Consider the following 27,255-nt stretch of genomic DNA (forward strand, 5'->3'; position numbering starts at 1 on the left):
CGAATGACGAATGACGAATGACGAATGACGAATGACGAATGACGAATGACGAATGACGAATGACGAATGACGAATGACGAATGACGAATGACGAATGACCAATGACCAATGACCAATGACCAATGACCAATGACCAATGACCAATGACCAATGACCAATGACGAATGACCAATGACCAATGACCAATGACCAATGACCAATGACCAATGACCAATGACCAATGACCAATGACCAATGACCAATGACCAATGACCAATGACCAATGACCAATGACCAATGACCAATGACCAATGACCAATGACCAATGACCAATGACCAATGACCAATGACCAATGACCAATGACCAATGACCAATGACCAATGACCAATGACCAATGACCAATGACCAATGACCAATGACCAATGACCAATGACCAATGACCAATGACCAATGACCAATGACCAATGACCAATGACCAATTACCAATGACCAATGACCAATGACCAATGACGAATGACGAATGACCAATGACCAATGACCAATGACCAATGACCAATGACCAATGACCAATGACCAATGACCAATGACCAATGACCAATGACCAATGACCAATGACCAATGACCAATGACCAATGACCAATGACCAATGACCAATGACCAATGACCAATGACCAATGACCAATGACCAATGACCAATGACCAATGACCAATGACCAATGACCAATGACCAATGACCAATGACCAATGACCAATGACCAATGACCAATGACCAATGACCAATGACCAATGACCAATGACCAATGACCAATGACCAATGACCAATGACCAATGACCAAGAACCAAATCTAAATCCAAATTTCGACTTTAAAGGGTTCAACCGCCACCGGCGTAGGACATTTGGCATTTTGCATGGCGAAGATGCGAATGTGAAACGACGATGTCGGGAAAACTGCAAGATCAAGAAACTTTTCACTGTTCTTTTCCCGAAAGAAAAAAGAAGAAAGCAAAGGATGTGCATCTCTTCGAGATGGCGGTAGCGATTCGTATCTTCAACACCACACCAAAAGTCTTCCTTACAAACAGGGTGGGGTGGGGGTGGGGGGAAATAATGAGTTGAACTTTTGGGGAAAAGTTTTCGATTTCAGCATTCATTAATTTTCATGGCAAGCAAGCGAAGCTGATGGTGTTTCCGTGTTATTCGGCTGATGCTGGTTGGTTGAAGATCTACATCTTGGCGCTGTGCTGTGAAGAAAAGTTTTCGAGGAGACTCACGAGAGTGCAGCACGGAGTAAAACGCATTCGGGCAGGCAGGTGCTTTTTGGTAGACTGCCACTCTGCGAGCAGACTTTGTGTGAAGCCAGCTGTGAGGTAGCAGCTAGGTACCGTCGCACGAATTAAATTAACGGTGCCGCAGCTAGAGAGAGATTTTGGAAGTTGGATTCGGGCGTAAGAAGGAAAGTGTATGACACACAGTTTGAATCACAGTCACACAGTGCTCTGACATCTACTTCTAATTTGAAAAGTTTTCTGGACGAGGTTAACAGCTGGGAGTTCAACATTTACAAAATTTGAACTACAGTTAATTAAAGTAGAATTTAAAAATACAATCTCAGAGTGATTTTTTTTGCATTTTTGAGAAAAGTTTTTATTTTTAATAAGATGTTGATTAAACGTTAGTAAACTCAACTCAACTCAACTCAACTCAACTCAACTCAACTCAACTCAACACAACTCAACTCAACTCAACTCAACTCAACTCAACTCAACTCAACTCAACTCAACTCAACTCAACTCAACTCAACTCAACTCAACTCAACTCAACACAACTCAACTCAACTCAACTCAACTCAACTCAACTCAACTCAACTCAACTCAACTCAACTCAACTCAACTCAACTCAACTCAACTCAACTCAACTCAACTCAACTCAACTCAACTCAACTCAACTCAACTCAACTCAACTCAACTCAACTCAACTCAACTCAACTCAACTCAACTCAACTCAACTCAACTCAACTCAACTCAACTCAACTCAACTCAACTCAACTCAACTCAACTCAACTCAACTCAACTCAACTCAACTCAACTCAACTCAACTCAACTCAACTCAACTCAACTCAACTCAACTCAACTCAACTCAACTCAACTCAACTCAACTCAACTCAACTCAACTCAACTCAACTCAACTCAACTCAACTCAACTCAACTCAACTCAACTCAACTCAACTCAACTCAACTCAACTCAACTCAACTCAACTCAACTCAACTCAACTCAACTCAACTCAACTCAACTCAACTCAACTCAACTCAACTCAACTCAACTCAACTCAACTCAACTCAACTCAACTCAACTCAACTCAACTCAACTCAACTCAACTCAACTCAACTCAACTCAACTCAACTCAACTCAACTCAACTCAACTCAACTCAACTCAACTCAACTCAACTCAACTCAACTCAACTCAACTCAACTCAACTCAACTCAACTCAACTCAACTCAACTCAACTCAACTCAACTCAACTCAACTCAACTCAACTCAACTCAACTCAACTCAACTCAACTCAACTCAACTCAACTCAACTCAACTCAACTCAACTCAACTCAACTCAACTCAACTCAACTCAACTCAACTCAACTCAACTCAACTCAACTCAACTCAACTCAACTCAACTCAACTCAACTCAACTCAACTCAACTCAACTCAACTCAACTCAACTCAACTCAACTCAACTCAACTCAACTCAACTCAACTCAACTCAACTCAACTCAACTCAACTCAACTCAACTCAACTCAACTCAACTCAACTCAACTCAACTCAACTCAACTCAACTCAACTCAACTCAACTCAACTCAACTCAACTCAACTCAACTCAACTCAACTCAACTCAACTCAACTCAACTCAACTCAACTCAACTCAACTCAACTCAACTCAACTCAACTCAACTCAACTCAACTCAACTCAACTCAACTCAACTCAACTCAACTCAACTCAACTCAAATCGGCAAAATTTCCTCTATTTCAACCACCCACCTTATCCATTACTGGGCTCAACTGAGGACATAGTTTTTTTCATCACCTAAATATAGCAAACGGAGACGATTTCCGCATGCGGAAACGACCGGAAACCGATCCTAAAGCCCGTTATCTTAACAGCTATCCTGACAAAGACAAGCGATTTCTGGTCTGCTTTCGCACCTCCCCTTCTCGGCACATGCTGCTGAGGATCTGGATTCTGGACAGTTGGCCACATGGGACACACTTACGAAGAGGAGCGGACACGGCCATTTTACGCTGTCATTGTCGTCCACATTACATTGGTGGGAGGGGGAGGTACCGTCATATGGAGGTAGTTAGAGCTGGGAATTGAACTGTAAACAAAATTACGATCAAATTACAACAATTAGAAACAGAGAAAAATTGAAAGATATCAGATTCAGAATATACTAAACTAGCATAAAAAAATTGTAAAGTGGTGCTGCAACTATGTAGCATCGAAAAGCTTAAAGTTTTCAGCTTGATGGTGGCTGAGCTTTTCGCACTCCAGGGGTGTGTTTTATCCGTTTGTGCACATTTCGCGTGCCCAGCCGGAAGAACACGGAGACAACACACATACACACACCAACCGACGTTGAAAGAAAGAAGGATTATGTGGTATTAGAAGTAGGATTTAGCCAAACAGCTTCGCGTGGCGCCGTTGAAGCTGTTGGTGGACACGTGTGCAGCACACGTGATAGTGCCGAGAAGCGTTTGATAGTTTTGGTTATTCCGTGGAAGATCCCCGTCCAAAACCAACAGCAGCTCGTGGTATGATGGTGAGAAGTGGGAGTTTTTACAAATGTTTGTTTTTGGAGTCTTTACACATAGAGTCCGTGGGTTTCAGTAACCACAGCGCGTGCAAACATTTGGAAGCATTCTTGTAAAGCTCGTTTTACGATGTGAAATGGATAGCATAATGATATCTGTAAGCTCTACAGGTAAAATTTAACTTTGACCACTTAACCTTAGATCATGAGTTTTTTTAAATATAACATTTACTTTATCAAAAACAAGGTTGATTGTTGTGGTGGTTTGCACATCTGGTTCATTCTGCGTAATGACATTACAACGGTCTGAAATAAATCAATGCCTACATATGTTATTATGTATGTTTTAGTAAAAAAAATTGTACTCTTATTTAAATAATTTGAATTGTTTAATCAAAGGTAACTTTTTGAAAAGGTAAAATCCTCTCATGTTGACTTATTCAAATGTTGGGCTGGATTTGAAAATTTAGTTTTATTTTAAATATCAGACAATTTCACAAAAGCTTTACATTGAAAATCAAGAAATCGCTAGTTGCTAAGTATTCAACGTTTCATCTTTTTAGCAGTCAAATCCATAAAAACGGATTAATATTTCACAGTTACTGGAAAACTGGGACAATTTTTTTTTTGGGTTTGGGAATTTCCGAATTTGGAAACATCACGGTAATTTTGTTCCTGAAATTCCTGTGATGGACGCACTACACAGCGTCGGAGTCGTAGGAGTCGGATCAACAATGTCAAAAAAGAAAGTTGTAATATTTTTTACAGCATGCGTAAACAAATTTTTCTGTCAATATGAAAATTTTATTTAAAGTTTTTTCACTTCAAAAATAAAAATTATTTTTTTTTTATTATGGTTTTATTTTTCAATGAAGGAAATTAAACTGCAATGAACTGAAATAAATTTGAATCGCATTCCCCTGTGTTTAGAATCATTTTTGGCATGTTTGGGTTAATTCAAAAACCTTTAGGATTTTGTAGAACTTTCGATGACATTTTTAATTGCAAGTTTAATTTGGCTGAGCAATTCTCAACGAAATCGGCCAATTTCGACCATTTTTATTTTTTGTTTGCTCAAACTTTGTGGGGACCTTCCATATCGCCAACGAAGCTCATTCATTTGTGGACCACCAATCTGTGAGGTACTCCTGGATATTAGCTCCTGAAAAGTGCTTAAAAAGTGCAAAAATGCCTCACGGCAAGAAAAAGAGGCGGTCCTCACCAGCAGGATCGGCAGATTTGAAGAAGCTAAAGAATGCTGAAGCGCTACCTGTAAAGCCAGGCAGTTTGAGCAAGGACGCTCGAAATTCGTCTGGAAACCAGTTCGCTACCCTCCCTGTGGACGTGAGCGAGCAGGAAGAATTTGAACGACGGGAAAAGTTGCCACCCATTTTTGTGAAAACATCGCCATCGGATTCGGTGCGAAAGTGGCTGACCGGGTTTATCAAATCTGGTGCTTTACGAGCTTCCATTCGCTTGTGTGCTGATGGACTCAAAATTCTGCTACCTACCAGAAAGGATTACAACTACGTTCGGGATTTCCTGAACAACACAAAGATTGAATACTACAGCCATGACGATCCAGGTAAACGCCCCATGAAACAGGTCCTCCGACATGGATGTGAGTGTGCTGAAAGAAGAGCTCAAAACTCTTAAGTTGAACGTGATCGAAGTCTTCAAGATGACGAGACACAACAAGGACATCAAGTATCGTGATCAACTGTACCTGGTTCATCTCGAGAAAGGATCGACAACGCCGTCTGAGCTGAAAGCAGTTCGGGCAATTTTCAACATCATCGTGACTTGGGAACGTTATCGTCCAGTGCACCGTGACGTGACGCAATGTTCGAACTGCTTGCAGTTTGGACATGGTGGAAGGAACTGTTTCATCAAGAGTCGTTGTGCAGGTGCGGAGGTGAGCACAAAACTCAAGCATGCGAAACAGTCAACGAGAACATCGAAGCTAAATGCTTCAATTGCGGCGGCGACCATTCGACCAAGAATCGAAGCTGCCCAAAACGAGCTGAGTTTGTAAAAATTCGGCAGCAAGCGACGACGAGGCACCAACCAAATCGGCGCAGAACACCACCAGCATTCACGGACGTGGATTTTCCTGCTTTGGCGTCACCAGGAGCAGGATCTGTTCGAGTGGTTCCAAATCTGCAGCCATTGCCGTTGAATCAGCGGCAAAGAGTTGCAGAGAATACAACACCTCCAGGCTTCAGTCAGCAACCGAGGGAAAACCAACCAACATCAACGGGTGAAGGCAGTAGTGACCTGTTTTCACCACAAGAACTTATGAACATTTTCATCGAGATGACAACAACACTGCGTGGTTGCAAAACTCGTCAGGAACAAGTAAGAACTCTTGGAGCATTCATCTTAAAATACAGTTCGTAGTTTACTCGTTCTAGTGATTTTGAATATTTCAATGAATTTATTTTTTTAGTTTTAAGTTAGGATTAGTTGTTAAAGTGATTTTTTTTTCTTTTTTACCCAAATGTATTCGATTCAATGCAATAATGTAAAACAATTTGAAATAAATAAAATAAATGTGATCAGTCAATAATAAAACGAAAAATACAACAAAGATGAAGAGCATTAGGCCATACCACTTAGCATGTAAAAGAAATGTTATTATTATAAGAATATTCAATAAAGACGTATTTAATTAAATTAATTAAATTCGCCAACGAAGCCATTTTGTGTAATTGAATCACCCATACAAATCTGCATACAATTTTGGCAGCTGGTTATACAAAAATGACACGAAAATATTTGAAAATGTGTAGCTTTTCAAGGATTTTTTTTATTGATTTAGGTTTCATCGGCAAAGTTGTAAGTATTGATGAGAACTATTCAGAAAAAAAGGTACACAGAAAAAAATGGCTAATTCTTTAACTAACCTTTTTCAACAAAAAATCAATTTCCCAAAATTTGTATTTTTTAAATCTATGAAGTTTTTTTTATATATTTTAGGGGACAAAACCTCGCATCTTTCAAGCCATTAAGAAGTATGGATTTCCCGACGAGTTATGATTTTTTCAAATAGTAATTTTTGTAAAAAAAATAAATCTTGTATTTAAAAAAATCACCTCAACTTTTTATGTAAAATCGAATTTGCAATTGAAAATTACTTTACAATTTTATGATATGAATATAGACATTTAAAATTTAATGTAATTCTAAATTATTATTTTTTTAAGAGTTTTCATGATGAACATGATTTTTGCATCCATTAACCCCTCGGTCATTTCGGATTGTTTTGGTTTTTTGACATTTGTTTTTATTTTAACTGAGCTACGACCCAGTTATCGAGCACCCAGTTAAAAAGCAGCCCAGTTATACAACGTCCAGTTACCGTACAAGTACTGTAAAATCCATTTCTGGGTTTGGTGGAGAATTTCTCTGGTACCAATTTTACTTAAGTTTTTTTTTTCAAAAAAAAAAATTCAATGGAAATTATAGTGCAATGAATTAAAATCAATTTAAAATGCATTCCTCTGCGTTTAAAATCAATTTGTCATATTTAGGCTAGTTCAAAAACCTTTTGAATTTCTCAAAATTTTCGCTGTTCAAAACCGCAGAAAGTACTGTTATTAAAAAAAAATACAAAATTTTGCGCAATCCATAAATATAGTTCAACAGACAAAAACTATGAAAAATATCTGTTATGGCCTAACTAGGATTAGTAAATTAATAAAATAGTTCTACTTAAACAAATATTGCTGCAAACAGTTAGATTTAATTAATTTTATAAGGATTATGGAAAAATATTGAAGATTTGGCAACTCTGCTTCAAACTTTGAACACTTTAGTGATTGAAAACATAACGAACGAAGAAAAAATGGAACGTTATTTATTAGCAAAAAAACTATTCACTGACTGTAAAATGTAACTATTTTTTCAAAACTAAGCTGACTTAAATCACGTTTTAGCTTTCTTCGCCATTCACCATTTTTCTGCCATCATACCACCAGCCCAAACACACGCCAATAAGTTTCGATCAGCTTTGTGTCATTTTTTTGGGAGACGAAAGATTTCCTGTTTCCTACAACCATTTTCACCAATTTTTTGTCATTGCTTTCCGGAAGTGACGATGACGGATAAGAGGTGTCACATTGTAAACCCACGGGAAAAGAATTGTTAGCGGAAGTCACATGTGTGAGAATTTGTCTGATTCGCTGATATAGGGTGGCTCCATTTTTTTCAAATAAATTTTCATAAGCTGAAAAACAACATGTTTTGGAAATAAATCAGTTAAAAAGTTTCAAATTTATTCAGTGCTCTAACCACTTTAAAACCAGCCACCTCTAATATCCAAAAAAAACGAGAAAATGGTGAAAAATCTCCCTCAGATGGCGCACAAATCAGTCAGGAGCAGACGAAGGAAAGCGACGAAGCGCGCCCACTTCACCTGTTTGCGGAAAAGATTTATTTCGACACGTTCGCGTTGTTTGATTTGCATCACTCGAAGAGAGAAAGCTCTTTGAGTGTGCGAAATTCACACACACCCACATACGGCTTGAAAGCTTGGAAGCGGGATAAGCTTAAACGTTTTCCTTTCGCCATTCAGCAATTTCCGCGCGCTCTCTGGCAATTCCTTTTCTGCGTTGAGATGGAAGGAGCATGATTTATGAATGGGGGAAATATTTCGACAGATTTCAAATAAATGTTTGATCTCTTCCAGCCAACATTGAACAGGGGATTAGAAAATTGCGATAGCGATTCAAAGTTGGCTTTGTTCGAATTCCTGGGCAGGCAATAAGTAAAGGTCAAAGAGTTGTCTCTTTAAGGTCAGTTCCAAACAAAAGTTCCAACGATATCAAACGAACTTTTTTCTCAAATAAAGCCATGGTAATGGATCGTCACGTCTGGAAAATGGGACTCAAACTGTTGGCAAAATGCCACTAAAAGCTTCCAGAAAAAAACAAGACATAAGGGGTGTACGAGGACATATCCACCTTTTTTTCCTGCTATTTCTTGAGACTTCTCAAACGTCCCATGAGTTGATTTCCCACGTTTTTCAGCCTGCATCCTCACTTCAAGTAGGGGAAAGCATTAGATTGGCATAGTTGCGACGAGGGGTCACTAGTTGGAAAGGATGATGCAAAATATCGACCGTATTGATTTTTTTTATATTAGAAAACGTATTTAATTTGTTTGTGTTTTCAGATGTAATATTTAAATGATAAATATTTATACATTTCGCAGAAGACAAGTTTTTTTTTCATAATTTCAAATGGTGATTGTATAAATACAAAAATAAAATAAAGTTACTTGACTGTAAAAACTTTTTGGAAAGGTCATTTTATGGGAAGTTGAATATACTTTTTGAATCTGCAATAACCCAGAAGGATTAGTTTTCATTTAGAACACAATTTTTCATTTAAAAATTTTGTGTTTTTCATAACTTTGCATGGTTATTTTTTAGAGCAGATCAATGTTCTACTTATTTGTAAAGCAGACAATTGCAAAAAAAAAAAATGATTCATAAACATAAGGAGATTGCTTTTAACCATCACGAGTTACCACGATTATACGATAAAAAAGTTTAAAAAGTTACCTTTGTTTTTGTATTTTTTTGTTTCGTTATTTGTGTCTGTCATGGATGACCTTAAACGGCCCTGATCAACGATGACCAACCGTTTTAAAACTTTTTTCGTAAAATGGCGATTATATTTATGTATTTATATAACATCATACATTAAATTAGATACGTTTTTTGCAAAGCATATTGACATTTATAATCTTAAGAATGGACAATTGAAAATATCAGATATACTTGGATTATTCTTTAAAAAAATCGAGATTTAAAAAAATTGTATTTTTTAATTCGAATGAAATTTTTTCCGTGTTTTCCAGGTGTCGAAAGAGTCCATTTTGCATCAGAGCAATTCTTTGAGAAATCGGCCGATTTCGACCTTTTTGCCTTCCTCACTGAGGTAAGGCTATAATCCTGCTCGAAAAATGAACTTTTGAAATACTGCTCGTAGACCTATGTTCATGTATACCTATCGACTCAGAATCGAAAACTGAACAAATGTCTGTGTGTGTGTATGTGTGTGTGTGTATGTGTGTGTGTGTATGTATGTATGTGTTCAAAATTCTTGCCAAGTTTTCTCAGCACTGGCTGGACCGATTTTGATCAAACCGGTTGCATTCGACTTGGTTTAGGGTCCCATACATCGCTATTGAATTGTTTGAAGTTTCGATAAGTAGTTCAAAAGTTATATATAAAAATGTGTTTTCACATTTATCCGGATCTCACTTATATGCATGAAAACTATGTCCGGATCCATCATCCAACCCATTGTTGGTTAGGTAATCAAAAGACCTTTCCAACGAGTCCAAAACATTGAAGATCTGGCAACCCTGTCTCAAGTTACGACCACTTAAGTGATATTTATGTACTTTTTTGAAGCCGAATCTCACTTAAATGTATGTAAACGAAGTCCGGATCCATCATCCGACCCATCGTTGGTTAGGTAATCGAGAGACCTTTCCAACGAGTCCAAAACATTGAAGATCTGGCAACCCTGTCTCGAGATATGTCCTCTTAAGTGATATTGATGCACTTTTTTGAAGCCGGATCCCACTTAAATGTATGTAAACTATGTCCGGATCCACCACCCGACCCATCGTTGGTTAGGTAATCGAAAAACCTTTCCAACGAATCCAAAACATTGAAGATCTGGCAACCCTGTCTCGAGATATGTCCTCTTAAGTGATATTGATGCACTTTTTTGAAGCCGGATCTCACTTAAATGTATGTAAACTATGTCCGGATCCACCATCCAACCCATCCTTAGTTAGGTAATCGAAAAACCTTTCCAACAAATCCAAAACACTGAAGATCTGGCAACCCTGTCTCGAGATATGGCCACTTAAGTGATATTGATGCACTTTTTGGAAGCCGGATCTCACTTAAATGTATGTAAACTATATCCGGATCCACCATCCAACCCATCGTTGGTTAGGTAATCAAAAGACCTTTCCAACGAGTCCAAAACATTGAAGATCTGGCAACCCTGTCTCGAGATATGTCCTCTTAAGTGATATTGATGCACTTTTTTGATGCCGGATCCCACTTAAATGTATGTAAACTATGTCCGGATCCACCACCCGACCCATCGTTGGTTAGGTAATCGAAAAACCTTTCCAACGAATCCAAAACATTGAAGATCTGGCAACCCTGTCTCGAGATATGTCCTCTTAAGTGATATTGATGCACTTTTTTGAAGCCGGATCTCACTTAAATGTATGTAAACTATGTCCGGATCCACCGTCCAACCCATCCTTAGTTAGGTAATCGAAAAACCTTTCCAACGAATCCATAACACTGAAGATCTGGCAACCCTGTCTCGAGATATGGCCACTTAAGTGATATTGATGCACTTTTTGGAAGCCGGATCTCACTTAAATGTATGTAAACTATATCCGGATCCACCATCCAACCCATCGTTGGTTAGGTTATCGAAAAACCTTTCCAACGAGTCCAAAACATTGAAGATCTGGCAACCCTGTCTCGAGATATGTCCACTTAAGTAATATTTATGTACCTTTGGAAGCCGGATCTCACTTAAATGTATGTAAACTATGTCCGGATCCACCATCCGACCCATCGTTGGTTAGGTAATCGAAAAACCTTTCCAACGAGTCCAAAACATTGAAGATCTGGCAACCTTGTCTCGAGTTATGATTACTTAAGTTATATGTGTGTACGTTTTTTCTGGATTCAAAAAAATAGCTGAAATATGTGTCCAAACCACTCATATTACCCATTGTTGGTAAAAAGTGAGGAAGGTATCAACCACATAGGTGGATTAAGTTAGTTTTTATTTTTAGTTTTGTTAACTTGGCTCAATGCTTGTAGAGGCCTTCCCAATGACCAAAAAAAGAATTTTGGCATTGGTTCACCCATACTAGTCTCCATACAATTTTGGCAGCTGTTCATACAAAAAAGGGACCTTAATATTCGAAAATCTGTTACTTTTGAACAAAATTTTTGATCGATTTGGTTTTGAGAACTTTCAAGAAAAAAAAAGTACACCAAAGAATAAAAAATGCTGATTTTTGAATTAATTTTTTTTTTCACAAAAGTTTAATCCCTCAAAATCTATTATTTTAATTGTTGTCCCCTAAAAAAACGCAATTTATGAGCCACAGAGAAAAATGGTGAAATATTTGGTTGCCGCGATATTTTTTTTAAATGGCGGAAAAAAATAAAATAAGACTTTAATTTCTACTGTAAAATCATATTTACAATCAAAAAGTACTGAATATATTTTTGAAATAGAGCAACGTTTTCAAGATATAGCCACATAAAATATAATTTTACCTGACTTAATTTATGTTTTTTGATTTGTTAGTAGTGTTTATGATTGTCTATCCCTGAAAATATTTTTTCGAATGGTTCACAAAATTTCCAATAAATTTGCATAAGAGATATTGAAGAATGGAATCAAGACCACCAGTTCAAAAGGGCCAGGCATTCAATACTACGCTTATTTGAATTATTAGTCTTGCTACCAAAATTTTGAAAAAAATTTATTGGAAATATTCAATCTGTAAAAAAAATTTCGATTGCAAATATGATTTTATATGAAAAAGTGAAACAAACTTTATAACTGTTTTTTTTTATTTTCAAAAAAAAACAAATAAGTTTTAGAAAATTACAACTCGGTGGCAAATTGACGTCATACTACGCTAATCCCGTAGAGTCTGGACCTTTTTTTATGACATAAATTTGAAAAAAAAAAAATCAAAAAATAAATATTTATTTTGGGAACTAAAAAAGACATCTTCTGCATCCTGAAAAAAAAAAAACTTTGCCTATCTAGATATTTTTAATAATTTAAAGAAGCCAAATGAAATTGTGCAGTCGAAATTAACTTTACACTTTTTTGATAAAGTGCACTGTTTTCAAGTTAAAGGCATCAGAAGATTTTTATATTATCTTTAAAATTGTTGATCGGACTATTGGTTGCTGAAATAAAGCCCTTTAATTTTTTTTTTAAATGTGTTTTTCTGAGTGGCATCTAACAAATTGTCTTTTTTTTTAAACTATCGATTTCTTGGAAACCTAATATCTGATATATATTAAATATAAATATTTGTTTGGGTTGAACGCGCATCATGTTTGTATGAAACATTTTTTTTACATAATTATGTATTTACTAGAAGTTTGCAAAATATATACAAAATCTAATTTAAAATCGACCAACCCCTCGGTTTACTTTCCCACAGAGCTGCTTGCCGAGCCCTCCTGCTCGAAAGCCCTTTAAATCCCGTGAATTACATCACAAACCAAACGACGTAGAAACACGCATTGTCGGGGCGGAAAAATGGCTCCGTGGTAAACGAGCAGCGCACGATCTCCATCCATCCAAGCAAGCCAAGGAGTTTCACCGGCAAAGGTAAGCTATTTCGATTCCAACCCCTCACCTTCTGTGATTGCGAAAAAGACGGCGACCGGCACCATTTTCCAGAGTGCAATTTTCAGCCCCGTCTCAATGTCGGTTGATGTAACTGCTTCTTCTGCAGTCAGCAGCTTGAATTTGAACCAAAAACCAAACCACCAAAAGACGGCGACGGCGACACTCTGGGAAGACATTAACCTAGACAAGATAGATGGATGACTTCGGGGTAAATAATAGGGGGTAATTGAGGTGAAATGAAACCAACTCCACGAAAATATATGGTTCTGGAAGGCTGCAGCATTGTGTGTGTGTGACGCTACGTGTGTATGTGAGACCATTTTCGGGGTGTCTGTCTCGTTTTTCCGCAGGACATTCTTTACCGGGGAAAAACTTGTTTCATGACCTTTTTTTTAAGGTAATTTTCCGGTGATTTAGGGGACATTTTTGAGTAAACGATGCTTATTCGTTGAAGCTGGAAGGTAAATTTAAAGCCATTGAACTACGTTTAGATCTTTTTGAAAGTGTATAATTCTATCATCTTCTAAAAAGACTGTTTTAGAAACATCAGCCTAATGCAATAAATAAGGTTGCATTCAAATATTACGTAACACAAAATTTTGCTATTTCAGAAAACACTTTCCCTCACGTTAACCAATGTCCATTCAAATTTAAATCTAATCATAAAAAATACAGTCAAGAATTTCCTCTACCGGTAGTGGGTTACGTAATGTTTAAATGATCCCTTTTGTAAAAAAATGTGAAATGCATCTAACTCACACTGATATTTTGAAACTAATTCTTTTACCAAGAATTTATCAGCCGAAATAGCTCAGTTGGGAGAGCGTTAGACTGAAGATCTAAATGTCCCCGGTTCAATCCCGGGTTTCGGCATAACTTTTTTTTTTTGTTATTTTCAATTGAATACAATACTTTTGCTCGGGTTCAGAATATTTAACCTTAAGTCACTTAACAAAAAAAAAACAATAATGATACAAATAAAAAAAGTTCGGCTTTGCCGAAACCCGGGATTGAACCGGGGACATTTAGATCTTCAGTCTAACGCTCTCCCAACTGAGCTATTTCGGCCGATACGATCAGCGGGGCTTGGTCCACAGCTAAAATTTATACGTTTTTGTTTGTGACGTTAACCATAACAGGAGTTAATAAAAATGCAAAAGTGGACTCAAATCAATGAATATGGAAGAGGCACACAAAAAATATCAGTTTGTTATCTCAAAGCGTCCAAGCAGTGCAAAGCGGGTTAGTTTGCATCACGCCCTCTTGTTCGCAAAGTGATGATTTTTTTTTTTTGGCGTAGCACTTACATTATATTTTTACAGTTGTTCAATTTTCAACGAATGATTTTTATAAAATAAATTGTTTTTTATTTTTAATTTTCTTATGTTTGTTTTTTTTTTAACTTAAACAATTAATCAATTGTAGTCTGGTTTAAAAACACTGGTTCAAAAATGACTCAAAAACTTAACCAACTGGTTTTGGAGTTTGTACTTTGAGAAATTAAAAACTTAGTATATAAAATTCTTTATAAACATCAATATTAGATTTGATTTGATTCGATTTGATAAAATAAAATTAAATTGGATTAAATTGGATCAAATAAAATAAAATTGCATTAAATACAATTAAATTAAATTAAATAAGATTATATTAGATTAAATAAGATTAAATTTAGATTAAATTAGATTAAATAAGATTAAATTAGATTAAATTAGATTGAATTAGACTAAATTAGATTAAATTAGATGAAATTAGATAAAAATAGATTAAATAAGATTAAATTTTATTAAATTATATTAAATTAGATTCATTTAGATTAAATAAGATTAAATTAGATTAAATCCAAATAAATAAGGTAAAATTTGATTCGATTAGATAAGATAAAATAAGAATAGATTAGATTAGATAAAACAAGATTAGATTCGTTTCGATTTGATTCGATTCGATTCGATTCGTTTCGTTTCGATTCGATTCGATTCGATTCGATTCGATTCGATTCGATTCGATTCGATTCGATTCGATTCGATTCGATTCGATTCGATTTTTCGAGGTTAGGTTAGGTTAGGTTAGGTTAGGTTAGGTTAGGTTAGGTTAGGTTAGGTTAGGTTAGGTTAGGTTAGGTTAGGTTAGGTTAGGTTAGGTTAGGTTAGGTTAGGTTAGGTTAGGTTAGGTTAGGTTAGGCCAGGCCAGGTTAGGCCAGGCCAGGCCAGGCCAGGCCAGGCCAGGCCAGGCCAGGCCAGGCCAGGCCAGGCCAGGCCAGGCCAGGCCAGGCCAGGCCAGGTTAGGCCAGGCCAGGCCAGGCCAGGCCAGGTTAGGCCAGGCCAGGCCAGGCCAGGCCAGGCCAGGCCAGGCCAGGCCAGGCCAGGCCAGGCCAGGCCAGGCCAGGCCAGGCCAGGCCAGGTTAGGCCAGGCCAGGCCAGGTTAGGTTAGGCCAGGCCAGGCCAGGCCAGGCCAGGCCAGGTTAGGCCAGGCCAGGCCAGGTTAGGCCAGGTTAGGCCAGGCCAGGCCAGGCCAGGCCAGGTTAGGTTAGGTTAGGTTAGGTTAGGTTAGGTTAGGTTAGGTTAGGTTAGGTTAGGTTAGGTTAGGTTAGGTTAGGTTAGGTTAGGTTAGGTTAGGTTAGGTTAGGTTAGGTTAGGTTAGGTTAATATCTCACGTATTGAAATCATGTTTTGGGGTGCTGTTGAGGTCCAAAGATGAAGCTTGAATGCTGTAAAATTAACATGCGACAAGACAGTTCGATGACGACGATTTGCGAAAAATAGGCTGAGTTCAAACTTGCAAACCATTGATTCCCAATGTCTGGATTGACTCAAAATCTAATCACAAAATGCCTGGCATGGTCGGAAATTACAAACGTACCTAATCTGTGCAAAACAGCAGCAATGCAATTCCAAACTGCTCTGGAACGCTCGATTTCTCGATGCTACCATCGGGGTGGTTCAAAGCATTACTCGAGCATCATTGACTGCTCCCCAACCGTCGAGGTAGGGAAATGACCCATTTTGCATATCTGCAAACTTTGAAGCCAGAGCCAGAGTCATCATCGGTGAAGTTTAAATCAACCTTCTATGGGGTGCAGCACCGGTTGATGAACTTCCCTGCTGACATCTTTCGAGACAGCTCGTACGTACTCTGGAAGCGATGGGGAGTCCGGAAGTTGAGGTTGAGTTTGGTGGTGCGATGGTCATGGGGACAAACATCAACGCACAGCCCGATGAAGATATCATCATCATCGTCATTGTCGTCGTCGTTGTCGGAGGCAGCAGGAAAAGAGAGCATTAACACTCTTCTCGGTGTAGAAGTCAAGAAATTGCAGCCATCGACTTGGTTGAGAGTTGGTAGCTGAGGCGTAGCAAGGGTTTTCAGGGTAGTGCTTTATTCTTAATAACTCGTCTTCGTGGTCGTCTCCTCCTACAAAACGACCCTGGCGCGGTCTTTCCCCTTTCATACATCTTGTCAACCAACCAGCCACACAGTCTTGACGATGAGGCGAATATGAGCTTTGAGAGCACACTCACTTCTCCTCGTCTCTTGGCACGGAGATCGGTGTGCCAGGATCGGCCGGAAGTCAAGTTCTTCCTGCAAGATGAACGCAAGGCGAAGACGATGATGAGCTTGAAGAAGACACACGACGACGTCCCGGAAGGAACCAGAAGTTGAGATGAATTATTTATGACTAAAACTTGGTTATAACTTTAATCAAATCTTTTTCGACAGCTTCCAGACCACTGTGGCAGTCTCGGGTTGGCAGGAGATTGAGGAACTTTCATTGTCGGCCAAGTCGAGACGGGCTGGGTTGATGGGAAGTTGAAGGTTGACTCTCCCAGATTTCCGGCAAAAAAGTGTTGAAGAAGCGATTGGAGGAAATTACAGTTTGAGAAAGTTTACGATCGGTTGAATCTAACGTTACAGACTTAGAGATGGTTGATATGACTTTAATACCCTTGGGATAAAAGTTTCCCATCATCTGCTTTTGTTGTAATGTTTTCTTTTATTTTTAGAATTTTTGATCATTTAAGGGACAATACATGGAAAAGTGTATCACAATCAAACTGGTATAACTGAGTGACAGTTATGCCATAACGTTATTACATTATTCAACATTTTTTTCCAATATGAATTTAGGTTTTCCCAGAACAGTAAATTCAACTGCAGTCACAAGCTTTCCAGCCACTTTCGTCAGGTGTCAATTAGAACCAAATCCAATATCATCCTGAACCGCCCACTCACGAATACCTGCTGCCGCAGCCGGATGGAAATTGAAATTTAATTTAGTCTGAAAAATGGCCACTCCGAAGCTATCACTTCGATCGACGGGTCATTTCAACGGGTTAATATAGACATCACCCCCATCTTCCCACTCTCTCTTCCACTGTTCAAGGGTCCTCGTGGCGGCCCGGAAGGGTCAAAACGCTCAGCCGCCTTATTGTGCTCGTTAACAGTTATTGACGGCTTAATGGGTCTTCCCTGTTTTCCGGTGCCAGGATCCAGATCGGTGCTTTGCAGTTTTTTTTTCTTTGTTATCGAACCGTAAAAAGTCACTTGGACGAATAAAGATGACCAAATGTGGAAGGGGGAGACACAAGAAAAAATATACAGTGATAAATTTAATATTACTTTTTCGTAGAATCAAGATATTTTGGAAAAAATATTGAAACAAAAACTACAAATGAAAAATAATCTCAATTTCGTCTAAGAATATGAATAACATATATTCAACCCAAACCTGATATTTAGGGCTAGTGATTTTTCACGGCAAAAAAAAAAACGAAATATCACGGCATGCCAATTTTAAAACATTGAAATTTCACAAAAAATTCAAGGTATTGTAAACCGGGGTGCCTTTGATAGGATTCCAATTTGTTTTTGGAATATTTTCTAACAGGTAAGGTTTTTCTCAAGATTATTATTTTTAAAACATGTACTGGGATAGGCCACACAAAGTCCATGCACTATTTTGGAAAAAAGGTTTTGCCTTCCTCACTGAGGTAAGGCTATAATCCTGCTCTAAAAATGAACTTCGTATAAAAACGTCGCAGACCCACCTTCATGTATACATATCGACTCAGAATCGAAAACTGAACAAATGTCTGTGTGTATGTGTGTGTGTGTGTGTGTGTGTGTGTGTGTGTGTGTGTGTGTGTGTGTGTGTGTGTGTGTGTGTATGTGTGTGTGTATGTATGTATGTGACCAACAAACTAGCTCATGTTTCTCGGCACTGCACAGTGGTCCAGATCGCAAAATTAAGTGGAAAATGGATTTTTCGAAAAATGGATAAGTTTTGGAGCTTTGGTGTCTTCAGAAGAGTTGTTGCATATGAAAAGGGGCAACTTTTGGTTTGGTTGAAAATTAGGGTGGTTCACGATTAGGGTGATTTTGGAAATCTAACTTTACAGGAATATTTTTGGGAATTTTTTCGTCTTCTAGAAAGTTGACGGGCTTGCCAATCCAAGAAACTTTGTCGAAGACACCAAAATTTTATCTCGTAATCAACGCCTTCTACGATCAAATTTATAGAAAGCATCTGAGCAAACCTTCGAAAATCAGTTTTTTTAACGTGGCAATTCAGGGATAAGTTTAAGAGAAAAGTGTTATTATTGGCACTTTTAGAGCTCTAAAAAACGAACATTTTTATTATCTGACAAGTCAATTTGGACTTAAGGGTCAAATGTTACAGCGATTTTAAGGTAAAAAAGATGCAAATTTAAAACTTAAATATCTCGAAAAGGCGCCAGCCAAATTTTAAGCACTAGGTTGCATTTGAAAGAGGAGATCCAGCACTACAAACGCTGAAAAAATCTCAGGGGTGTTTTTCTTTAAACTTGAGATATCTTCATTTGAAAAAATCTAATTTTCAAGGGAAAACCTTATGGGACCACCCTAACGAATTTCGAAAATTGTCCAAATAATGCAATTTTGCCCGCTGAATCTGTATCTGCCCTCAGAATTGACCCAAAGTGTCGAAAAATCGATTTTTGGTCATATTTTGGGTTTCCATGAAAAATTATCATTTGAACCCAAAATATGACCAAAAATCGATTTTTCGACACTTTGGGTCAATTCTGAGGGCAGATTCAGATTCAACGGGCAAAATTACATGGAAAAACATATATTTGGACAATTTTCGAAATTCGTTAGGGTGGTCCCATAAGGTTTTCCCTTGAAAATTAGACTTTTTCAAATGAAGATATCTCAAGTTTAAAGAAAAACACCCCTGAGATTTTTTCAGCGTTTGTAGTGCTGGATCTCCTCTTTCAAATGCAACCTAGTGCTTAAAATTTGGCTTGCGCCTTTTCGAGATATTTAAGTTTCAAATTTGCATCTTTTTTACCTTAAAATCGCTGTAACATTTGACCCTTAAGTCCAAATTAACTTGTCAGATAATAAAAATGTTCGTTTTTTAGAGCTCTAAAAGTGCCTCTAATAACACTTTTCTCTAAAACTTAACCCTGAATTGCCACGTTAAAAAAACTGATTTTTGAAGGTTTGCTCAGATGCTTTCTATAAATTTGATCGTAGAAGGCGTAGATTACGAGATAAATTTTGGTGTCTTCGACAAAGTTTCTTGGATTGGCAAGCCCGTCAACTTTCTAGAAGACGAAAAAATTCCCAAAAATATTCCTGTAAAGTTAGATTTCCAAAATCACCCTAATCGTGAACCACCCTAATTTTCAACCAAACCAAAAGTTGCACCTTTTCATATGCAACAACTCTTCTGAAGACACCAAAGCTCCAAAACTTATCCATTTTTCGGAAAATCCATTTTCCATTTAATTTTGCGATCTGGACCACTGTGCACTGGCTGAACCGATTTGACCCGAACCTGTTGCATTCGACTTGGTTTAGGGTCACATAGATCGAGTTTTACACAGATTGAAATTTCGATAAATAGTTCAAAAGTTATGTATAAAAATGTGTTTTCACATATATTTGGATCTCACCTAAATGTATGTAAACTTTGTCCGGATCCATCATCCGACCCATCGTTGGTTAGGTTATCAAAAAACCTTTCCAAAGAGCCCAAATCATTGAAGATCAGGCAACCCTGTCTCGAGATATGGTCACTTAAGTGATGTTGATGTATGTAAACTATGTTCGGCACCACTATCCGACCCAACGTTGGTTAGGTTATCAAAAGACCTTTCCAACGAGTCCAAAATATTGAAGATCTGGCAACCCTGTCTCGAGATATGGCCACTTTAGTGATATCGATGTACTTTTTGGAAGGCAGTTTTAAAAAATAGATGAAATTTGAGTACAGCCATTGTTGTGAGGAAGGCTCCAACCACATAGGTGGATTAAGTTAGTTTTTCAATAGTGTTTAGACAAATAGTTGCGTTAAAAATTCTTAGTTTAATTCCGGGGATAATCATAGTTTTTCTTGTTAAAATCATATTTAAGATATTCAACCTTTATTTGTACGTTAAAATAATATTAAATTTAGTTAACTAAGTTTATAAGCTTTTTAACAAATTACATATAAATTTTAGGTAAAAATGTAAAAAATCGGATTTTTGCCTAAAATTTGTTAAAACTAGTTTGTTTTATAAAATTATCGATTTATATTGCATTTTATACTGGATTCGAATCACGAATCACAAGTATTTACATATTACATGAAATTTGTTCAACTAAAAATGCCTATAAATTGGGAGATTTTTTTAAATTGTGTTTCAAAAACACATATTATCTATTATTTTCAAACTTATTTAACCTTCTTCTTGTGGAAAATTGTCCAAAGAATCCAAAAATGCATTCCGTTTTCCAATTCAAAATCATGTTTATTGAGAAAATCATGACTCTTTGAGAAGTTTAATATAATGACTTTCAATCACATTTTCTTATTTATAGTTAACTAACTTTTTAAACTCTTCAAAATTTTATGAAAAGTTCTTCTTGAGGTACTTTGAACACTTCTCTACCACGGTCAGTATGATTCTAAACCATTCCTTACGTATTTTAATTGTACTCTTCATTTTGTGGAAAAATCGCAAACCTATCAAAGTCACCCCGGCTATCAAAGTCACTCCATTTTACGGTACTCTAAAAACTGCTCAAAATAAACTTTAAAAATGAGTTCTTTTCTCTAAATTAAGAACAGAAAAATGTCTAAAAGTTAGCAGTAGTTTCAAATTCCAAATATAACCCCCTGGCACAAATAATTTATTTAAAAAAAAAAGTTGTATTAGATTAATTTAGGGATATTTAAAAGAATGTTCATCACTATAGAATTTATGATTCAGCTGTTTTATTTTTATTGACATTTTAGAAATTTAATTTGCTAAAATATCTCCAAACGGAAGCACATCATGAAATTTATCAAAACAGGTAAATAAGGGTTTAATTTTTTTTGCTTCCCTAAATTTCAGCATTTGCGAAATTAAAAACTTCATTAATAACAGTTTTAAATATTTATTGAGTATTCCAAAAAAAAAAAATAGAAAACATTGCAAAAAGCTTATTAAATTAGTTTTTAATATGTATTGTATCAAAAATCAATTGCTTGAAAATATTAATCATAATTAAACGTTATTTTGAAATGTTTTTTTTATTTTCCATACATTAAATGCATTTTTTATATACAAATTTTAAATAGATTAAAAAAACAAAAAAAGCACAAACAACAATATTTTCAAAAAATAATTCTGAATCTGAAATGCATTTTTTTTATTTGGAAGCTTCATCCAAAAATCTTGTGAAGCGTTTGAATAAAAAAAAATTAAGCTTAAATGCACTGAGTAGCAATTTATAGTATTTCAAATTTCGAGACATTTAACGGTATTTATCAAATTTCACGGCCAAGGGCAAACTTTTCATGCAAAAAAAAAAACAAAAAAAAAGTTTAAAACTTGAAATTACAAGCCCAGAACATTCAACATTTGAATAAAAAAAATTAAATGCATTACACACCTATCTAGTTATTTGTGACCTTTTGCTTGCAAATTTTCTAAGTATTGACGAATTATTCCATAAAAAGTCTAAATATTTTTAAACCAGCCCAAGAGGGTCTATAAATTTGCTCAAAAGCCAGTGAAAATTGGACCAATTCTAGCAGAGATAGTGCCTCGGAAAGAAAAAAAACAGTAAAAAGAGGTTTTCTTTTCAAAATAGCGTTGATTCTCTAAAGTTTGATAACTCCGAATTTCATTGCAAAAAAAAAAACTACCTGTCATATAATTTTACCTTTTTTTGAATTTTCAATCCTCATTCAACCCAAAAATTAGCAACTTCTCCAATTACATATTTTGGACCATATAAAATGTTATGGCTGATTTGAAAAAAATGAGAAAAGCTGAAAATTTTAGGATGCTTTAACATTTAGATATTTAAAATCGGAAGCATAGTGACGAATGACTTAAAAAATCGACGAAGTTTTGGTTATTTTTTGGTTTTAGTTGTTTTCTTTTTTTTCTGAGGATGTATCTTAGTAATCATTATTGCAAAGTTTGCATATTTGCAGTATATTTTCTGATCTTCCCGAAAAAAATGTAAAGAGGTGATAAAGCTTGGTCATGAATACTACAGTTAGAAAAGTTACAAATTCAACTACAAAAAAAAAAATTATGTTGCTTTAGCTAAGAATTTTATCAAATTTCATTAAAAATAATTAATGCCTAATTTAGTTTTCATCTGAAAAAAATATTTAAAAACATATTTTTTTCCGCATTTTTCAAAAATATTACTCTTTTGAAAATTGGCAACACTTTCAAAAAACATGTTACCAACTCGTGCCATAGCTCATTAAATGTCTTTTTTATCACCTGTAGCATTTCGATGCCGGTTTGATCTTTTATACTAAGCTTGCTTGGAATCCCTTTTAGATAGTACAAAAGAGCATACGGGCATCGATATCTAAAAATGGGCTTTTTCAAAAATGCTGAATTTACGTCATCAAAATTTTTGTGTGGAATGTCAAATTAAAAATGATTATATTTTTTAAGAGTGTAATTATTTTTTTCTTTGAAGTCCTAAGCAATACCAAAAACTTTGCCAAAGATTCCAAATTGAGCAGAAAATGCGGTCTTATAACAGATTTATGAATATTTTAAATAGCTGTCAAAATTGTATGAGGACATGTTTCGACGAACTTATGATGTGAAAATGTCTTTTTTAGAATAAGTACACACTAAGCACAAATCAGAATTAAAAAAAAAGTTTTACGAAGTGGCTAAGAATTGCTTTAAGACAGCAACAAAAATTTAAGAATTTGAATTAGGGTTAATTTTGGCGCAAATTTTTGCTAAACAACCCTCTGACAATGTTGTGTTTAAAATGTTCATTCAAAAATGCATTTTGATGTCAAACACTTTTTGATTGCAGTATATTCTTCACGCGAAAAAATACTGAAAACAATTTTCACTGTGCCACAGCACCATAAAAGGCAAAAAAAAACCGGAAACCGAAGGCCCGAAATCGACGGGAAATAAAATAGCAAGGATAATATCCATTTTTAAATTGAATCAAAAAGCGATCCTTGCCAGCTGCTGACTCGGTGTGTGTGTGGGTGAAAATAAGAGGCAGGCAAAAGTTTCCCACACTCACACTCGGCGGGCATAAATTTTTATTTCAATATGTTCACACGATGTTTCGTTTGGGAGAGTTTATGTAGGCTGGTGGAAAACTGGGTGGAGACGGAGGTTTGAAGGTTTTCGCCGTTTCTTATCAGGATGTATTGCTGCAACAAAACGAGGGCAAAAAGGCGCCAACTGGAGGATTTTGGAGGTTTGTATGCCGTGTGGCACCAGCAGCGTTTAATGGGCTGAAAGACGATATCGAAATTGGGTTCTTTTTCAGAAAAAGGGAAAAAGGTTATCAGTCAATTTGAACAATGTTGGCACCGGAAAAGGGGGGTGTGAAATGGTTTGAGATTTGGGTTTTATTTCCCGAGCAGCAGCTTACAAGGTAAGTTATTTGGGTTGGATTAGCTTTGACCTTGAAGATTTGAGAATAAAGTGCTGCTGGTTTTTCAATCTCTTTACTGATTCAACCATCGACTGGGATAATTTAATAAATTAACTTAACTTCTGCACCAGTCCTGCTGACCACCAACTCGGGCAGAACTGCAGCAAACCCACTGAAATAAAACACTGTCCCCATTTTCTCACCACAAACTACACTTCATCAACCTAGAGTTCGGAACGGCATGGCCTGGAATCACTGCCAACCACGAAATGTCTGCTGCATTCTACTACGGATACTCTGTACCTACTCTTTCCCAAAGAAGAGGTTTTGCTGCTGCTGCTACTGCATTCCAGAAGTCCAACAAACTTGCCAAATAGCCGTTCGTTAAGCACCATTCGTTTCATTAGTGCTTAATCCATGCACATGCAACGAAACACTTTCCTTTCTAGAAGAGCTTTTTCGATGATTCTAATACGGAGGGCCAGAATCAACATAGAAGAGCCATCGAGGCATGAGGCCTTCACCATGGTTGTTAATCCCACCGGCTCTGGAGAGCCCATAAATAATCGAGTGGATTAAAGACGGCTATAGTCAGCACATACCTTGACCTACGCAAAAGATTATCTGAGGGCTATTCGTTGAGATGCAAAAATAGACACTTCCTTATTAAATACTTAAGGGGTTACATACATGTAAATCGACAAAAATGTCAAGGGTTGATATGAGTATACACTCAAACTATATTTAAAGTTTGTTTTCAGGGTATTAAAAACATAAAATTGAATGAATTAGTCAACTAAAAAACAAAAACAGTTTCTAAAAGTATTACTTTTCGAAACAAATTCTGAAAAGTTTAAATTTTCAAAATTTAATTGCTAATATGAAATCAATATAATGTATTCTGAATAGATTATAATCGATTCTAGAAGTTTTTTCCTTAAAATTATTTCTTTAAGTTTTTTTCTCCTCTGATGTTTTGGAAAAAAATTAAAAAATCAGGATTTTCAAACTCACTCTTAAAGTTTAAAAAAAAATCCGATTTTTTTATAAACCTTTCATGTTGATTTTCGCATTCTTTTTTTGAAAATCAGAATATTAATTCAAAATTGATTGTTAATTAAAATGATTGTATGAAAATATCTAAGTATTATTGCAAATATTATTTAATTTTCAATCAAATAAATAAGTTATAATTTGTTCAACTTTAGTTAAACCATTTGTGAACTGCTTTTTTCCGCAAAAAAAGGGGTAGATAAAAAAATAAGTTGGTTCCTGATAAAAACTTACTTTTACTTTTTTTCTACAACTTAGGCTTCATCCATAAAGTACGTCACGCTAAAATCAGCCAAAATTTACCCCCCCCCCCCCCTCCCCCCTTTGTCACGTTTTTCCTATGCTTACAACTCGCAATGTCACACTTGCTCAGAAAATAAATAAAAAAAGGTTATTTAATTTCAGATGAAAAAGATGAACGATTGAAATACCGTAAAACGGGGTGAATTTGATAGCCGGGGAATGACTTTGATAGGTTTGAGATTTTTTCCGCAAAATGAAGAGTACAAATTTAATACGTACGGAATGCTATGGAATCATACTGACCATGGTAGATAAGTGTTAAAAGTAGTTCAAAAAGAAGTTTTCATAAAATATTTGGGTAATTCTCTACCAACTCACACGAAATCGGGAAAAGTTGCCCCGACCCCTCTTCGATTTGCGTGAAACTTTGTCCTAAGGGGTAACTTTTGCCCCTGATCACGAATCCGAGGTCCGTTTTTTGATATCTCGTGACGGAGGGGCGGTACGACCCCTTCCATTTTTGAACATGCGAAAAAAGAGGTGTTTTTCAATAATTTGCAGCCTGAAACGGTGAAGAGATAGAAATTTGGTGTCAAAGGGCATTTTATGTAAAATTAGACGCCCGATTTGATGACGTACTCAGAATTCCGAAAAAACGTATTTTTCATCGAAAAAAACACTTAAAAAGTTTTAAAAATTCTCCCATTTTCCGTTACTCGACTGTAAAAATTTTTGGAACATGTCATTTTATGGGAAATTAAATGTACTTTTCGAATCTACATAGACCCAGAAGGGTCATTTTTTCATTTAGAACAAAAATTTTCATTTTAAAATTTCGTGTTTTTTCTAACTTTGCAGGGTTATTTTTTAGAGTGTAACAATGTTCTACAAAGTTGTAGAGCAGACATTTACAAAAATTTTAATATATAGACATAAGGGGTTTGCTTATAAACATCACGAGTTATAGTGATTTTATGAAAAAAAGTTTTGAAAAAGTTACTTTTTGCGTTTCTCTTTGTTTCGTCGTCCGTGTCTGGCGCGGGTGATGATGAACGGCCAGGATCAACGACGACCAACATTTTCAAAACTTTTTTTCGTAAAATCGCGATAACTCGTGATGTTTATAAGCAAACCCCTTATGTCTATATATTAAAATTTTTGTAAATGTCTGCTCTACAACTTTGTAGAACATTGTTACACTCTAAAAAATAACCCTGCAGAGTTAGAAAAAACACGAAATTTTAAAATGAAATTTTTTGTTCTAAATGAAAAAATGACCCTTCTGGGTCTATGTAGATTTGAAAAGTACATTAAATTTCCCATTAAATGACATGTTCCAAAAAATTTTACAGTCGAGTAACGGAAAATGGGAGAATTTTTAAAACTTTTTTAGTGTTTTTTTCGATGAAAAATACGTTTTTTCGGAATTCTGAGTACGCCATCAAATCGGGCGTCTAATTTTACATAAAAGTCCCTTTGACACCAAATTTCTATCTCATCACCGTTTCAGGCTGCAAATTATTGAAAAACACCTCTTTTTTAGCAAGTTCAAAAATTGAAGGGGTCGTACCGCCCCTCCGTCACGAGATATCAAAAAACGGACCTCGGATTCGTGATCAGGGATAAAAGTTACCCCTTAGGACAAAGTTTCACGCAAATCGAAGAGGGGTCGGGGCAACTGCTGTGTGAGTTGGCGGAGAATTACCCATAATATGTTTTTGAAATATACTTTTAAAAAAAACTAATTTTTAGGCATTTTCAAGAGAACAAATTTCATATAACATGTGAAAACCAGACATGCATCGGCACTAAGTGCTCTTCTTAACGGCA

The 27,255-nt window shown here is 36.2% G+C and overlaps 2 non-coding genes across 2 annotated transcripts; one reads left to right on the plus strand and one right to left on the minus strand.

Moving 5' to 3' along the window:
• The first annotated feature begins 14,027 nt into the window (after positions 1-14,027).
• Trnaf-gaa lies at positions 14,028-14,100 on the plus strand. Its single transcript has one exon. It is a non-coding gene; the product is annotated as a tRNA-Phe (tRNA).
• Positions 14,101-14,222: 122 nt separating this feature from the next.
• Trnaf-gaa lies at positions 14,223-14,295 on the minus strand. The gene has a single exon. It is a non-coding gene; the product is annotated as a tRNA-Phe (tRNA).
• Between the last annotated feature and the right edge of the window lie 12,960 nt (positions 14,296-27,255).

The sequence above is a fragment of the Culex quinquefasciatus genome, chromosome 2 (assembly GCF_015732765.1).
Source record: "Culex quinquefasciatus strain JHB chromosome 2, VPISU_Cqui_1.0_pri_paternal, whole genome shotgun sequence".
Classification (NCBI taxonomy): domain Eukaryota; kingdom Metazoa; phylum Arthropoda; class Insecta; order Diptera; family Culicidae; genus Culex; species Culex quinquefasciatus.